At 43.0% G+C, this 17,694-nt stretch overlaps 1 long non-coding RNA gene across 1 annotated transcript in view; it reads left to right on the top strand.

The window, feature by feature from the left end:
- The first annotated feature begins 16,408 nt into the window (after positions 1–16,408).
- The window catches only part of LOC146079459 (uncharacterized), a 272,777-nt gene continuing 271,491 nt past the window's right edge, over positions 16,409–17,694 (top strand). The window contains exon 1 of the long non-coding RNA XR_014474541.1: positions 16,409–16,467. This is a non-coding gene — a long non-coding RNA (uncharacterized LOC146079459). The remainder of the gene's footprint in view (positions 16,468–17,694) is intronic.

The following is a 17,694-nucleotide window of genomic DNA, read 5'->3' as shown; positions in this document are numbered from 1 at the left end:
CACTCCCTCGTAGCAAAACTGTGGCAAGGCATGATGGGATTGGTAGTTTGACAACATCTGGAAAGCCTCAGGTTGGCCAGGCCTTGCTCTACAGGATGAGGATGCAATGTCCATACCTTTGACTAAGCAACTGCTTTATTTAGTTCATCTTGTCAGTCAGATTTTGACTGAATAAAAAAAAAATCCTGGTTAATCCAGCACGAAAACTCAATTAATTATAGCCTTGCGTGTTCTTCTTTTTGTACATTCTGCTGCTGGTGGTGGTGTGTCCACCGTTACATATATCATATATCAGTTAATAGCTGTCTGTACACTATATGGTTTGTGAGCCTGGAACAACAGAGGTTCTCTAAGAGTAGAGTACTTTGTGTGTCTTTGTTGTATTAGAAGTGAGGCAAAAGCTTCTCGGAATTTAGTGGATGTATTACCAAGGCCGGTAATTCTCTTCCTTCGTCACCTCTTTACTGAGGCATGACTGTGGACTAGCAAAACTGCAAGGTAAGCTGAATTAGAACCCATTGTGTATAAGAGGTACTACTGTGTTACATGCTGTAACATGGATGCAATGCTGTGTCTTGGCAAAGGAATTGATTTTGGACATGTACATAGGGGGTTATTGAAGATCATTTTACTGCTAATTTGCGGAGATCTGCGATCAGGTAATCATCACCCAGCCAGAGTGAAAGCCCACCCTGTGCAAGCCTGCAAAACGATGTGCACGGCTTGTGGAAGTTACACCTATAGGCGATAAGCAGCCATTCCATAGGCAAGATGCTCACCAGCAAATTATTTTCTCACTGTATGAAGTCTGTACGTAGCTTTAGACTTACTTGGTGGGTGCGATAGAAACAGGCTGTCTGGGGCCAGAGCTGACATCAAGCAACTCCCCTGCCAACTCCTAGGCACGTCTACATTTTTCCTGACACTCCTAGAAAATGGCCAGTTACCATCCCTAAACAGCGGTTTTCTGTCAATCAACTTGCATACCTCTAGCAATATAAAAAAATTGCAGGATTTTATGCCAAGATGTTCTCTCTCATGCATACCACAAGACATGCGCAGTCATTCGATTATCACTTGGCCTGCGTATTGGCAGCCATGTGATCAGGTCTGAAGAACCCCCATAGTTTCAAATGAAGCACAGGAAACTCAGCTTGAGCTATGCCTACTTGCAACAGAACTCACACACAGATGTACAAATGTTGCACAGCACATTAAACAATGCAATCTAGCAATCCAGTTCTGTCATTACCAGTCATTTTATTTATGCAGATAAGTCAAGCATTTTGAGCAAGAAATGGACCTGACAACAGTATGAAAGCACACATCTCTATATCAAGCATTTTTAACTTCAGAAGACCCTAAGTCAGATACTTATAAATACAGCAGTAGCTATCCTTCATTTATGAAGGTGCCAGCGGTGCTATGATCAATTTACAACTTAAGTTCTAACTAGAAACAAAATAATATGATTATAACCTATTTAATGCATTCAGATCAGCAACTGGTTCAGTGCTAATCAAGACACTCCCAAAGGGTTGGCTGAGAAATGGAAACTTTACCCCATCACATATCTCTGAAAAAATGTAGTTACTCCTCTAACTGTACCTACTACCTGCTTAGTGCCATGTGGTCATAGAGGCGTCACTAAACCTTTGTGGAACCCAGTGTGGCAGCAGGAACTAAGAAGCGCACCAAAGGCATGAGCCAGCAAAAAGGGGTGTGTCCTCACTAGAAGAGGCTTGCTATGAGGGGTGTGGCCTCACAACCCAAACAACTTTTTCGTTTTTTCTGGGGTTCCCGGACATGTGGGCTGCCCCCAGTGACAGTGTTCGGTCAGTGCCGGCTGCTACACTTGTGACTGGTGCCAGATGCTGCAGGTAATGTAGAGGGAAGATCCCGGTTCCTGTCACAGGAGCCAGCATTTTGGTATCATCCCTTGGCAGATGACACCCGGGTAAACTGTGATGTGCCTGATCCTGCACAGCTTTCGATGGCTGTATGCAGAGAAGCTATGTTTGATGATACATAAGGATAGATACTGTGGGAGAAATTTACTAATATGAATTCATAAAAAATAGGTGTATTCCTAGGCAGAAATACACCTATTTTTTACACATTTGTATTTTCGTGATTTACTATCCCAAAAATACAGCAATTTGTATTCTTAAAGATGGGACACTCGTATTTGTATTTACAAATACGAATGTCTACACCATCGATAGGATACTACAGGAATCACCATTCAAAAGAATGGTGGTTCCTTATTTACTAAGCAGCCGTATTGATAATATGGCTGCTAATTGGCGTGAAAGCCATGAAAATACGGCAGGAAAATACACCTTGATTGTCCTGTCGTATTTGCTTTAAGCCTGCACGGATCAGTCAGATCTGTGCAGGCTTTAGTGTAAAAAAAAATAGAAAAATAAATAAATAAAAAACAGCGTGGGGTCCCCCCCCACAGCTGTAACCAGCACCAGGCTGACAGAGCCGGGGACGGTAATAAAAAATCAGGGAACCCGACAAATAGGTGTTCCCCCGATTTTTTACAACCATCCCCAGGCTCCGGGTCCGGGGCTGGTTCCCAAAATACGGGGGACAAAATGACTAGGGGTCCCCCTGTATTTTAAGAACCAGCCCCAGGCCAAACCAGCCAGCAGGGTAATGTCACAGCCGGGGGACACTTATTGTATAAGGTCCCGCGGCCAAAACATCACCCTACTGACCAGTCAGCCTGGCCAGGGGCCCTGGGGGAGTGGGGACCCACCACAATAAAGGGGTCCCCCCCTCCAGGACTTACCTGACCAGGCTGAAGCCTGGTGCTGTCCCCGGTGACCCTGTACGGTGGCCACCGGGCTGATTTCAGTGTAAAAAAATAGATGAAAAACTATTGTTTAAAACTGTGGAACTATGAGTCCCACCAAGCCTCCCCCGCAAGCTGGGACTTGGAGAACCACAAGTCCCAGTCTGCGGCGCATTAAAGGGCCCGCTAGCACTTGTAGTTCCACAGTAATAAAAATATTACAATTAATACACACTGACACAATGAAAATAAAACTTTAATTCATCCAAAGCCAATACATACTGATACTTACCTATCTTGAGCCCATAGGTAGCCCTCGGTCCTGGTGTCCGGTGTCCTGTGTCGTCCTCCATGTCCATGTCGGCATCCGTGTCGTCCTCCAGGTCCAAGGCGGTGTCTGGGTCCGAAGTAATCCATGGTGGAGCTGTGGAAGGAAATCCTAATCACCTGGTCCTGTGGTAAAGATGTCTTCTCTTGATCCGCAGTAGTCCAGGTATTCTTCAAGCTGCCGGCGCTCCCCACACTCTCCGCATCGGACTGAGAAGACACGCAGAGATATTTCATACTCTGCGCCTCTTCTCAGAATGATTTCTATTGGCCGCCTAGCGGCCAATCAGGAGCCAAGAAAGTCGGTAGTCGGTATGTATTCTTTATTGCATCGATTCCACCAGAATGCAAGGTCCTGTGACTGGTTCTGGAATTTGATAAGCTTGCCTGAAGAGATGAGCTTTCAGGGAACGCTTGTAGGTGTGGAGACTGTAGGACAGTGTTATTGTGCTTGGGAGGGCATTCCACAGAGTCCTGCAATCGGGAATGGGAGCGAGTAATGAGTGTGGATGAGAGAATGAGCTATGCGTGTCCAATGGGCAAACAATCTAATTACTGTGAAAGAAAAAGCAGACAAATTTTGGTACTTGTTTAGTTTCACGGCGGCACCCAGCAGATTGCAGCGTATGCAAATCACATGCAAATCGTGTCCAAATCATATGCAAATATTGCATGTGATTTGCATATGATTTGCATGCGATTTGCATAGGATTCTATCCGTGTTGCGATTTAGCACACCCCCACTATCCACGTCAGCCCGAAGTGCAGCGAGCCCCGCTGTGTCCAAGTGCCAAAGTTATTCACAGTTGTCTCCAAAGTACCACAGTTGTTCACCGTTGTCTCCAAAGTACCAGTCATCCACAGCCGTCACCAAGTCTTCACAGTCATCCACCGCCATCACCAAGTCTTCAGTTATCCACAGTCACCTCCACGTCTTCACAGTTATCCACAGTCACCTCCACGTCTTCACAGTTATCCACAGTCACCTCCAAGCCTTCACAGTTATCCACAGTCACCTCCAAGTCTTCACAGTTATCCACAGTCATCTCCAAGTTTTCACAGTTATCCACAGTCGTCTCCAAGTCTTCAGTTATCCCATTATCTCCAAGTCTTCACAGACATCCACAGTTGTCTCCAAGTCTTCACAGTTTATCCAGTTATCTCCTAGTCTTCACAGTCATCCACAGTTGTTCCAAGTTGCATACCACCATCTACAAACTCTTACAGTGGTCTATGAACTGCTACTGTTATTACTGTTGCCTTATTATTTACATTATCAGTATTTGTTGCTTGTTTCTATTTCATTTTATTAAATGACTGTACTGCAAGACCTTATCATTAAATATTCTATACCTCACTCAACTCTCCTCTATTTATCCTGTACTTTGGGTACATGAGAAAGCACTACACACATCCACTCACTTCCTCAGCTGCCTCCTCCCTGTCAGTCCCACAAAACCCCCAAAGTGTGACACGGATGAGGCAGTGTCCCAAGATGTTGGATTGGAGTGGGTAGGAAGACCTTACAAGCAATGCCGACTCGTTTTGTAACATTTTTTGCTTTTAAACAATAGGTCTGATTCAGAACTGATTGCTGGGCTGTTAATTTTCAGAGCCCTGCAATCAGGTAAATGCCGCCCCATCAGAATGAAATCCTGCCCCGTGCAATCCTGTGAATTGCTTAGCAAGGCTTGTGAAAATCTATAGCCTGCAATTATCTGCAAATCCATTTGCAAGCCACTTCACATGGAATAATTTTTCCACTGTTTGCAGTTAGTGCATAACCCTGGACTAATCGGCGGTTGCGATAGATACAAGCTAATTGGGGCCAAAGCTGGCATCACACAACTTCCCCTAAAATGCCTAGCATGACTTTGTTTTCCATGACACTCCCGGAAAATTGGCGGTTACCACTCCCAAACGCTGGCTCCCTCTAAATAAACCTGGGAACAGCCGTGATTTTAAAAAGTATCAGGATATCATTGCAGGTCAGCCTACTGATGATCACCCGGCCTGCAAATTAGCAGCTGTGCGATCAGGTTTGAATTAGGCCCTATGTCCTCAACACTAACACCCATTACACATAATGCCTACAGTAGTATTTCCACTTGTACACATTATGCCCACAGCAATAGTACCCTTATACAAAATATTCACCGTAAAAAACCCTTACACATAACCCTTACACATAGGGCCTTATTCTACTTCACTCTTTCTGACAAATTCCTTCTTAGATGGACAAAACCATGTACACTGCAGGTGGGGCAGATGTTACTTGTGCAGAGAGAATTAGATTTGGGTGGGGTTTTACTTCAAAGTGAGATCTGTATTGCAGTGTAAACATAAAGCAACCAGTATTTACCCTGCACAGAAACAAAATAACTCACCCAAATCTAATTCTCTCTGCACATTTTACATCTGCCCACCCCTGCAGTGCACATGGTTTTGTCCATCTAAGGAGGATTTTGACAGAAATAGTGAACTAGAATAAGGCCAATAATGCCTACCATAGTGCCCCTTATACACATCTGTGACTCCAGCAGCTCACTGCCCATGTCCCTCCTGTAGCTCAATTCAGTGTGTCCCTTCATCAGCCTCACCTTCTCTCTGGGTCCCCCCCGCCCCCTCTAACCTTGTCTTCACCATGCACATAGCCTGCTACTTTTAGTGGCTTTTCTATACTTTAGCGGCAGTAATGACAAAACATCACATGCGCCACGCCAGAAAAGGAAGCCGTTGGGGCAGGCTTTTCTGTTGGAATCTCTTTGCATGGCTGTGGTGGAGGTGGAACTAGTTCCCCCATCCCATTACAAGTGGAGGAACTCCGTACCATCCAGGCCCCCCCCTTACCCCCCCCCCCACCCCATCCCTCCCACTTTAAACCCTGGTCAGTGCTCTCAACAAAATATAAAAGACTTATAGAGGTACAGTAACTAAGATGTGTGCAAGTTTCTATTTAACACTGTGGCCAGCAAGCAAGAATACAGTAATAAATCATTACATGTGCAGATTCTGAGTTGCAGGTGAAAATGTACTATACACTCTACCATCTGCAAAGAATCAGGCTAGTTATAATATCAATGAAATTTTCACAACACATACTTTAGCATCCTGCATTTGTTTTATGAATACAATTATTTGAATTTGGTGGGGAGGTAAGGTTTAGCAGATGTATGGACCTGCAGATCTGCGTTTTACAGAATAACATTTTTTATTTGCATATTTCATTATGATAAGAATGCCAAGTGCAATGGGGCATGAAGGATCACCAACACAGTGAAATAAAAGACGGTTAGAAATAAAAAAAGACGCATGAAATCATGTTGCTTAGCATTTAATAAAATGAATAGGAAAATAGTAAAAATATTCAGATTAGCCTTCAATATCCCTGAAGCAACAGGCGGCACAATAAAAATGCCATGGGTGATCATATTCCCAACTGCAAGGGTTGTTTGACCTCATGGTCCAATAACAGCCGCCAATTACTCATCCACTGTTAAATGCTATAACCTATAAAGAATGATCTCTGGATATATCAGTTGTAAATGAAGGTTGTGGTTAGAAGTAGAGAGTTGGGTTGAATGTGCTTTGTGAATATGCACCAATGACAGTTTTAACTTTGTGTTTAAGAGGCACCAATTATCTATATCATGGGTCCTCAAACTGCGGCCCTCCAGATGTGGTGAAACTACAAATCCCAGCATGCCTTTCCACAGTTTTCCTATAAGGAAGTGTTAAAACTGTGGCAAGGCATGCTGGGAATTGTAGTTTCACAACATCTGGAGGGCCGCAGTTTGAGGACCCATGATCTATATAATAAGTTGAAGAGTGTGTGTGTGTGTGTGTGCGTGTCTGTTGCATTGCGGACACACCGTGGCACTCAGAGCCACCAAATTCAGAAACAAGATACCTCTGGACCTGGTGGTGTGCACCTCGAAGCCGTTTTTGTGAAATTTCACTTAGAAATGTAAAAAACACCAAGTTTTAATTTGCCTTCATTGATGATCTGGGAAAAAGATCGACGATCTGGGAAACCGTTGACAAAGGAACAGCTCAACACCTGGGGCGAAATGTAATAGGTTGCGATTTTTGGACGAGTTCCAAACTCGCCATCATGACCCGGCATGCTGGTTTTCAAGGACCATGATTGGCTGATGGGCGGGCCTAAGTCCCGGTCGGGGGGCGGAGCCCCAGATGTAAACAGAAGACCGGAGGATGGTGATTGTGGGAAAAATGCTGCAGACTGAAAACGTCTGTGGTGAGTATGATTTTTCTCCACAGCCTCCCCTCTGGATTCTACTGGACAAGGGGACCGAAGCTTTGTGTCAACATAGGTGAGTATTGGATGAATGGGCTTGGTGTGCATTAAAGTTGTACTGTCTGTGTGTGTGTGTTTTTATTTGTAGTACTGTGGGACTACTAGACCCAGCGGGCCCTTTATTGCCCCACATGCTGGGACTTGTGGTTCTCCAAGTCCCTGCATGTGGTGCATGTGGTGCATGTGGTGCAGGCTTGCTGGGACGCATAGTTCCACAACAATACACAATAGGATTTTATTTATTTTTTTACACCATTAATCAGCTCGATGCCCACAGCCCAGGTGCATCGAGGACAGCCCCGGGCTTCAGCATGGGCAGGTAAGTTCTGGAGGGGGGGTACCCCTTCTTTGGGGGGGTCCCCACTCCCCCAGGGCCCCTGCCCATGCTGACCGGTCAGAGGGCTGAATGCTTTGGCCGGGAGGACTTGTATAAAAAGTCTCCCCCCAGCTGTGGCATTACCCTGCTGGCTGGTTGGGCCCGGTGCTGGTTCTTGAAATACGGGGGACCCCCAGTCATTTTGTCCCCCGTATTTTGGGAACCAGGACCGGCCCTTGAGCCTGGTGCTGGTTTTATAAAATCCAGGGAACCCCAACTTGATTGTTCCTTTGATTTTATGATACCAGCACCGGCTCTTTGAGCCCGGGGCTGGTTATGATCAGGAGGGGGGACCCCACGCCGTTTTTTTTTTAACTTTAACTTTAAGCCTTTTTTTGGACAGAACCATGCACAGATCACAAAGATTTCTGCATGGTTCTGTAAAAATCGCCAGCAAGAAGCTGGTCTATTTTTTTTGCGGTTTTTGGTAAGGATCCATATGCGACTTTAGAACTTGCATCCTATTACATATGCGAGTTCTATAGTTTACAAAGGGAAAATATCTGGATGCGATTTTCAGTGTGACTTTAAAATGTGATTCTATAGGTGGAAGGGGGTATGCATATTGGTGGCATAATTGGTGTTTGGTACACCTACAGGGGGTACCCAGATGATGAGAAATTTTCACTACAGTGTCACCGTAGGGGGATTTCCAATTGGGGTTCAGGTGGTCTTTTAGGGACCCCTTTGCAATTCCGTTGGTCTCTTCTCCAGGAGCCTACGGTCTCCCTCAGTGATTGACTATCATTAAGAGAGACCATAGGCTCAAAGAGAAGAGACCTACAGGATTGTAAAGGGTCCATAAAAGACCACCTGGTCCTCAATTGGGAATCCCTCTATGGTGACACTGTAGTAAAAATCCCATCAATTGAGGGCCCCCTGTAGATGTACCAAGCCCCAAATATGCCCACAATATCCATACCCCCCCCACCTATAGATTTGTTTTGTAACCCACCCTCATCCAAACAATTATCAGTTTAAATCAGAACTTATTTCTTAATCCTACTTTAATTTCTTGAGTGTACTTCTATGTACACTTACATTTATTTTCACAATTTATTGAGTAAATTGTACACTTTAACATGGCAAATCTTTATCTCAGTGTTATTCTTTAACTTCTTACACTCCAAACCTTATCAATACACCCATTGACAGTGGCTGGATCGGTGGATTGGCCCGGCGGGTGTAGGGAAGAATTTGGCCCATTGCACCCGTTCCCAGTGTTGCATTGCAGTCCAGGTAGCGTGCCTCGCGTCATGACGTCATGTGGCCAGGCCCGTGGACCTGCTCGCACACTCAGGAGCTGCCCCACTGTTTGGTAGAGAAGGCCGGTGCATGTGCTTTACAGATCTCCAGACCTCAGAAACTGCTGCAGGCAGGATCGGTGAGGGGAGTGGCAGGGAGCTGTGAATTTTTAATTAATTATGGCGTGATAAGTAACGCCCACCCCGGTCTCCACGCACTCAGCGCCTGTAATTACACACCCTAGAAACAGTACCATTGAAAGTATAGAAATGGAGGTGTGGTCATGCACCCTTTCCCGTGGCCACATCCCTTGCTGACTGTGTACTGATTTCTGACCCTCAGATGTTGGAGGGTATGTCATAGGTGCTAAATCTCAGGAGTGGATGTGGAATTCAACAACACATACAAGTTATCAACTCAGGAGCATTGTGTTTCAAACAACAACACCACCACACCTGATTTCATTGCCATTATTGAGTATCAATGCAAACACATTCTACATTATGGTGGAATCTTTAACTAATTACAATCTTAGGTCTTTGGCAAAGCATACTGTAAGATGACATTTTTCAGCAATTTTGGAAATAAAACTACCCCAAGGTTTTCCCGGGCAATGCCGGGCGGGTCAGCTAGTATTTGAATATAGGTAAGAGGGTTTGTTTTAGCCTGAAAGTATAGAAATTATTTGGGGATACGGTCATTAGGTGGAAAATCATTGGGGTCGACACCATTAGGTCGACATGCAGCAAGGTTGACATGGGTCTACGTCGACATGTCATTAGGTTAACACAATCATTAGGTCGACCTGGGCAAGGTCGACAGTCAAAAGGTCGACATGGGGTTTTTCACTGTATTTTGAGCCAACATGTTCCGACAGGTGGTATTTCATGCCCTACCATCCACTAGAACGTGGTGGGAGAATAAAATAGTGTGACAATCGTAGTGAGGCACCATGCCCAAAGCATGGCGAGCACAGTGAGCCATGCGAGGAGATGCGGTGCTACGTTTCAGTGTCCATGTAGACTGTGTCTACATTTGGGTAACAGTGAAAACCCCATATTGACCTTTTGACTGTCGACCTTGTCCATGTCGACATAATGCTTGTGTCGACCTAATGACATGTCGACCTACACTCATGGTGAACTAGACTCATGTCGACCTAATTGTGTCGACCCAATGCTTGTCGACCTAACTGCTTTAAGGTGGCCATACACATGCAGATTTATCTTCAGATCTGGCTGGTTGGAGCAGACACATGGTTATGGATGAGAGCAAATGACAGTTGACAATTTGCTTGGAAATGCTGGAAAACTGACAAACTGTCACTCATCCATAACCATGTTTTTGTTCCAACCAGCCAGATCTGAAGATAAATCTTCCTAGTGTATGGGCACCTTTAGACCTAATGATCCATACCCAATATTTGTTACCAGCTAGCATCATACTACCCAGTTCCTGATAAAAGGTTCCAGGTGGCCTAGGCTAATACACATGTAGCTCCCCTTGTAATGCTGCTAAACACACATGTACGGGCACTCAGGGACTTGCCAATAATACTTCCCATGTACATGTAACGAAGGGTAAACAACTGGCATGTAGGATCTAATTCTTGTGGCATGAAGCAGGCTAATGGTGTGTACACACGGTGAGATTTCCTTGCTATTTGACTTAAGATTCGAGTGCTATACAATCTTTGCTATCTCTGTACTTTTTACATACAATCTGCACTATATAGTCATTGCTGCCCTGTCTATCTGGGTTTCGATTTGTGCTGTCACGGCAGCGCGCATCAGGATCGCAAGGTCAAAAACCTGTGCGCTCTGCATGCAATCTGCATACGATCTGCTTGCGATCAGCATGATATTTTGACTATATAGTCAAAATCTCATGCTGGATTGTACCGTTTGTAAACAGCATTAGGCTTTAGGCTGCCCAGCTGGTGGTGTAGCACAATGTACATAAAGTAATGGTTTTCTAAGTATTTTACATTGGCGCAGCCATCTGGCAGTCACCTTAACAACTTTGCCCCCCAACAGTACATCAGGGCAGGTGATAAGTAACAAGCATGGAATAATTGTATTCCTTGGGTATCACCAGCAGGGTGTCCCCCCATTCCTGCAAACCTAGGCTGCAGCCTAATCAACCTATTGCTTTATCAGGCCCTGAGCCTTCCCTATTGTAAGTTGCTAACAAGGGTGCTCCTCCTGCATTCTGCCCATTTCCTATTGAAGCAGGCAGAATAGGAAAACAACTGCTTGAAATGCAGGTCCCAGCAGAGTGGATCGAGCAGAGCCGGACCTAGACATAGGGAGACTAGCCAATTGATTAGGGCATTTGTACTGCATAGGGGCGGGGTCTGCTCTGTAGCGTGCACTAGCAGGGGCATATTACCTCCTTCCACCCGACCTTCTTCTATGCACAGCTCGGAGCAGCATGAGATTACCTTCCGCTGCTCAGGTCATCGTTTCCCCTCTCCTGGCCAGCTAGTGGTGCCCTGCTCTTGACCTCCTCCTGCAGCATGAGACAAACTATTTTTGTTGTTGTTGTTGTTGGTCTAAGGGGGCGTGGGCACGGGGTCCACGATTAGGCCACACCCCCATATTTGCCTAAGCCCGTCCGTGCAGTGTGAGTGGCTGTCCTGTTCCTGCTTCAAGTTCCTGGTCCTGGCTCCTGTGGTCACTCCAACAAAAGGTAATGCATGTGGACGGACAGGGGAAAGGGGGAACAGACAAAATCATGTGTGTGTGTAACAGGTTATGTATGTGTGAAGAAACAGGCTGTGGGCTAGATTCTCGAAGCTTCAAAAGTGGTAAAGTGGAGAGTGATAAACAACCAGCCAATTAGCATCTACCTGGTAGTGTGTAACAGGCTATGGCCCTCATTCAGGTTGATTCGCTCCCCTGCACTTTAGCACAGGGGAGTCATGTTGTTCACGTGCAGCCGCTTTGTGCGAGCAGGTGCGGCAAATTGATTATTCGCCAATTTATTTTCACGCTAGGGTTACCAACTCATCCCTTTAATCCGGGACACATATTAATTACACAGGTTCTGTGCCAGTTTAAAAACAGGTGAAATGGAGTCTTGAGGTGTGGCAGTTTAAAACCAGGTGAAAGCCAGCCACAGAACCTGTGTAATTAATATGTGTCCCGGATTAAAGGGATGAGTTGGTCACCCTATTTCACGCAGCAGTGTGGACGGGGGCGTGGGGCGGTGGACATGGGTTGTGTACATACACACTCACACATAATATCTTCCCCAGCACTCTGGTGTCCCAAATATGGGTTACCCCCTTAGGGTTGAGTCAATTCTATATGGTCCCAGGAAAGTAGGTGGCACACATAAGGCTCCAAAAAAAAGTGCTGGTGCAGTTTAATGCATATACAGATGTTGACCTCCTCATTTAGCCATTTAATAGGATTAAGTGAGTAATAGGATTACTCTGCTAATCCCCTACTGAATTGTTCTATTTTTTGTATTGCTGTTGAGAACAATAGGATAGCCATGGCTATCCATGGTGAGCAATGACCTAAGGAGCAAAGTTGAGAGGTGCTCCAACTGTATATATAAGAAATTCCTACATTCACAGGATGCAGGGAGATATATTGCTGGGTGCCCTCCAAAGGTGCACCAACAGGATGCCAAAGTCCTAAAATACTTGCGGGGTGAGGCAGCATTCCAGTCATAAAAATTATACTGAAACCCAAAACTTTGTAGATGACATTTCAGCACCTTTTATTTGGTCACCAAAGTTTACCACACCATATACCCCTTATACAAATCCTGCAACCCAATAGTAACCCCCTTATACATTATGCCACATCGAATGAGCCAAAATTCACACCGACTGAGCACAATTTCACACTATGGCACACGAATTGAGTCAAAATTCATGTTATGCCACATAGATTAAGGCAAAATTCACATTTGGCCACATGAATTGAACCAATTACACAATATACCAAATGGATTGAGCCAAAATTCACAATATTCTCGACAAACAGGGATATTGCGCGCCAAAGGCACGCATTAAAAATTTACACAATAATGCCCATTACATGTTAAGCCACACACCATAATTTCCATTATGTATTATGCCAAACACCATAATGCCAATTTAAAATGATGCTACATAAGTGCTGCTTACCTATGTGCTCATTGCCAGGGGTTCCATGCTCGCTGCCATGCTCGCAGTAACTGGGGGACAGCTGCCGGGCAGAAGTGACAGCCATTGACAGCCGGGCAGAGAGCAGGGGCTGCCCTGCTGTATTCAGAGCATTGCATTTCCCGGATATTTGAAATAATACCCCTTTCACACCAGAAAATGCAGGTATTTACCTGGGAATATGATCCCAGGATCATGCTGGGACAGTCCCAGGCTGGCCTCTTTTACACCAGCATAGTACCTGCATTTTCTGGTGTGAAAGGGAGAGAACCCCCCCCCCCCCCTTTAACCAGCTATATCTTCTGACCCATTTACATGAGACCAGTATCATATTGAAGAACTTTTAAGTGGGCTTCGAATATTTTGGTCCCATGAAACTGGGCCATTTGGTTCCAGAGAAATCTTCCCTAAAAGAACATGAAAAGTCATGAAATGACATTTCAGAAATAAAAAAATTGGTTTACCCGCAATATCTCTGGAACCAATTAACCCATATGAACCAGTCACATTGGTGGCCCAGCGATGTGGGTTTGAAAGAGATCAAGGTCGAGTCTCTGTGATGCCAGGGGGGGTAATGACAGCCGTGAGAACTGGGTGGGGGTCGGAATTAGCGGGTCCCGTGTTATCCTATGGGGAAAACGTTCCAGCTTTGCCCGGTGGTATCTCCATTACCGGGGGCCTAGCAACGCAGGGCTGGGCTCATTGGAAAACCACAGTCCTCTTCGACAAAATGGGCATATTTGGACAGTGGGCCTGGAGCTGCAGCTACATCAGGCCCATTGTTAATCTAAGACAGAAAAGGAACAGAGGACATATAGCTTGCGCTAATATGTACTCCCATGGGGCGCAGTGGTGCTCAGCTTAATAAAGAAACAATTAATTGTAATCATATAAAAAATTTATTAAAATAAATTCATGAAAATATCATACATATATTAAAAATTAGGAAGTGCACTTCATTATTTACTTCAAAGACAAAATGACATAACAAGACACACTACATAAAACATATAAAGGCTTAGCAAATTGATTTTTAAATATATGTTTTCAGGTAGGAGGCTTGGATTAAATTTCCAAATGAGGCATAGGAAATCAGTTGTTAGCCAGGCATTTCATAGTTACCAGTCCCGCGCAGAAAGATAGTCTCTTTAGGCTGTAGTTTTGTTAAATACCAGCTCTGGTGTTTTATCGGCCTTCCGAAGTAAACAGTCCACCCTCATATCATAGGAGGGACACTCCAAATTCTGGGAACAGAGCTTTTTACCAGCCGCAGAGGACAGATGGTTAGCCGCTTGTACTGTTGTATAAAGACTTTACATGAGCTGGTCATAGGTCCCCTAGCAGTCTGCCTTGGAGAATGAGCAGATTCTGTCCCACATCCAGGGTTCAGCAGGGAGAGTGCTATGCACGGTCCTGCTGGTTGGGGGATTGGTCCTCTGATCAGATGTGCTGCATCAGTTAATCAGTTGGGATTGGGAGCCGATTGCTTGTGCACATGCAATCAGTCTTTTGATGACGCATACAACCGGCATCAATTCAGCTGCAGTTTTCAGGTAGTTTAGGTGTATACAATTGATTGTGAGATGACCAGTCGTATGCAGCAGCTGGATTGTATGACGGATTGTATGACAGATTGTGAGTACATTGTGTGTCCAAAAACCACCAAGGACTGCTGGGGAGTTGTAGGGAAAGTTGGACAAAATCATGATTGTAAGACGGGTCTTTCTGATGTACGGAATTTAGAACCAACTCCAGACCTTTTGTCTGCTTCATTGATCACATTTAATAGTAATCCATATCTTTCCATTGCACTGCTTTTGAATCAATTGCCAATATCATTTAGGCCATTGAAAAAGAGGGGGCTACCATATATATTAAACAGCTGTAAATTCTTAACCCTTCCTCCAAATTAGAACTGAATACTCCCAAATTAAAGCTGCTATTAGTCACTTTAAAAACATATTCATAATGTAACTATCATTTGAATATATCTGGGGGAAAACAGCCAAAATATCACATTTTGTCAGTGGCCAAAAATATCTGGACATACATATCTATGTTTATTAAGTAGCATAAAATATGTGAATAGGAATCTCATTGCCTAATAAACATTGTGACACAGAGAGATGAGACACATGTCTCTTCTCATGTTACTAACAGAAATTCTGTCATAGATCTTGCAAGTCCTTTGGGGTGATTAAATGTAAAGTGTGTGTTGGCACAGACAAAATACACTTGTCAATACACAGATTGGCTTTAATTTAAAAATATGGATTTAAAGGAAAATATTTGTAAAAAAAAATGCAAGGTTAATTTTATTGATTCTTTGGAACTGTTTTCCCTGGTGTCAGAATGCAACATTTACAGCACAGCAGATGATGTGTGTATCTTACAGTAACAGTGATTTTTTTTGGGCCGCACAGGGCTGCGATGGGTTAACAATTGTATAAATGTTACTGTTGTAAAATTACAGCTTGTTGTTCAGATGAATACTCTCCACTTCTCATATAGCTCTAAATTATGGACAAATGCTTGCAATTGTGAACTACCTACATTGTGGTTGCCTGTTCCCAGGCTTCATCAAGCCTGGCTGTCCAATGGGATTACTGTAAGCCTTTACGGCAGTCTGCCAGCCACTGATCAGAAATTCATATCCCTGGATGTTAGATTGCTCTCTTTATTCTGTCCATGTGATGGTTGTGATTGCCGGTGTTTGGTTGGAAATTAACATTTCTCTTGCCATATTGCATCTCCGCTATAAAGGAGCGCACATTAAAGACATGTTGTAGGTTTGCACAAGTAAACAAATATAAAATTGAGATCAGATTAATTTCTCAACACATTTATGCCATATTGATCTATTACAGCATTTTCTGGGCTTTTAGGCATATTGGTGTCTTTCAGTTTATCAAAAAAATCTTTTGTTGCAGATAAATGGCAGATAAAGATAAAGATCCAGGGGAGAAACTATATAGGTGGGTTCCAAGATCTTTTAAATAAAAAATAAAAAAACAACAATGCTCTCAAGAAGATACTTTCAGGGACATGCTGAATTAATCACAAGAGGCTGGTTAGCAGGAGGTCAGTGCATGACTTCCAAGCATCATTTTGGGTCATGTCTAGAGGCGAATGCAATGTACTGTATGTGATGTAGTGCAATATCCCCATTCTAGTTTACTTCCCAGTAAAAAAGAGGATGAAGGCAAATTGCATAGGGCTGTTGAGAGAAGTCAATGGTAAATATAATAATACCTTTTTACCATCTTTCTAACATGGCTAGGATGAATTAAAAATATGGTGTTTGTTAAATATATATATATATATATATATATATATATATATATATATATATATATATATATATATATATATATATATAGTGTGTTTGTGTGTGTGTTTGGTCATGTTATTGAAATTCTGTGTATAAGTTAGTCTTGTCATGCATTGCATAGCTTAAGTAAAATACAGCATTGCTAGATAGATATATTATCACAATGTGATATGTGAACGTTTGTCCTTTCCTGTTCTCAATCCTGTCCATCTTCAAATCTCGGATAGTTTTTTTCTTTTGCCTGTCCATACACGTGCTAATTGTGTCTTGTCATTAGTACTTGCGAGCCAGAAGGATTGTGACATGTGAGTTGCATAGAATTGGTTAGTAGATGTTTACCCAGCCAAGCTTATCCATCATCTTTAATCGTGCAAAAATGCAGAATTAATTATTTAGTTGTCTTTGAAAAGAATAAGCAAGATTTACATTAGAATGATGGCATATGTATATATATATATATATATATGTAAATAGATTAAAAGGATAGCAAAGGGACAAAATGTAAATGAAAGCTCCACTGATTTTGTGATGCTCATTTAAGGCAATGAATCCCGTCACAAAAAGATACAAAAAAAAATGTTAAATGTGGAACAGGATATTATTTTAAAATGTTATTTGATCTAGCCTTCTAGGTTTATATATTTTATTTGATTGTAAGTTTAAAAAAATGCATGTACACATGTAGTACAGTATTTTGCTGGAGCTGGAATAGTGTTAACAAATAATTAATTTATACCTATATAGTAATCATTATTGTTGCGCCTTACATCATATTGATTATAGGAGTAATCACTACTTGATAGTAAACTATGAACTAATAAAAATAACATAACTTCTTGTTGTATGGTATCTTTTTGTCAATTCCAATTCTATTTATTAATCATGACAGATGACATTTTCTTATTTATACAATCACTGTACAGTACATGTGAATCAGTTTGGACATCATAAAATGTGAAATATTATCAATTTAAGAATATCAATAATAATCATATTACTTATTTATCAATGCTTAAAATATCACCATAAAAGTTTATATATATATATATATATATATATGAAGCATATTTATGTTTCTTCTGTGTACAGATGAATAAAATGTACAAGCTTATACAAGATTATACAGTATCTA

Source organism: Crinia signifera, chromosome 5 (assembly GCF_055691185.1).
Source record: "Crinia signifera chromosome 5, ASM5569118v1, whole genome shotgun sequence".
NCBI lineage: Eukaryota > Metazoa > Chordata > Amphibia > Anura > Myobatrachidae > Crinia > Crinia signifera.
This window is presented reverse-complemented; position numbering and strand designations above follow the sequence as displayed.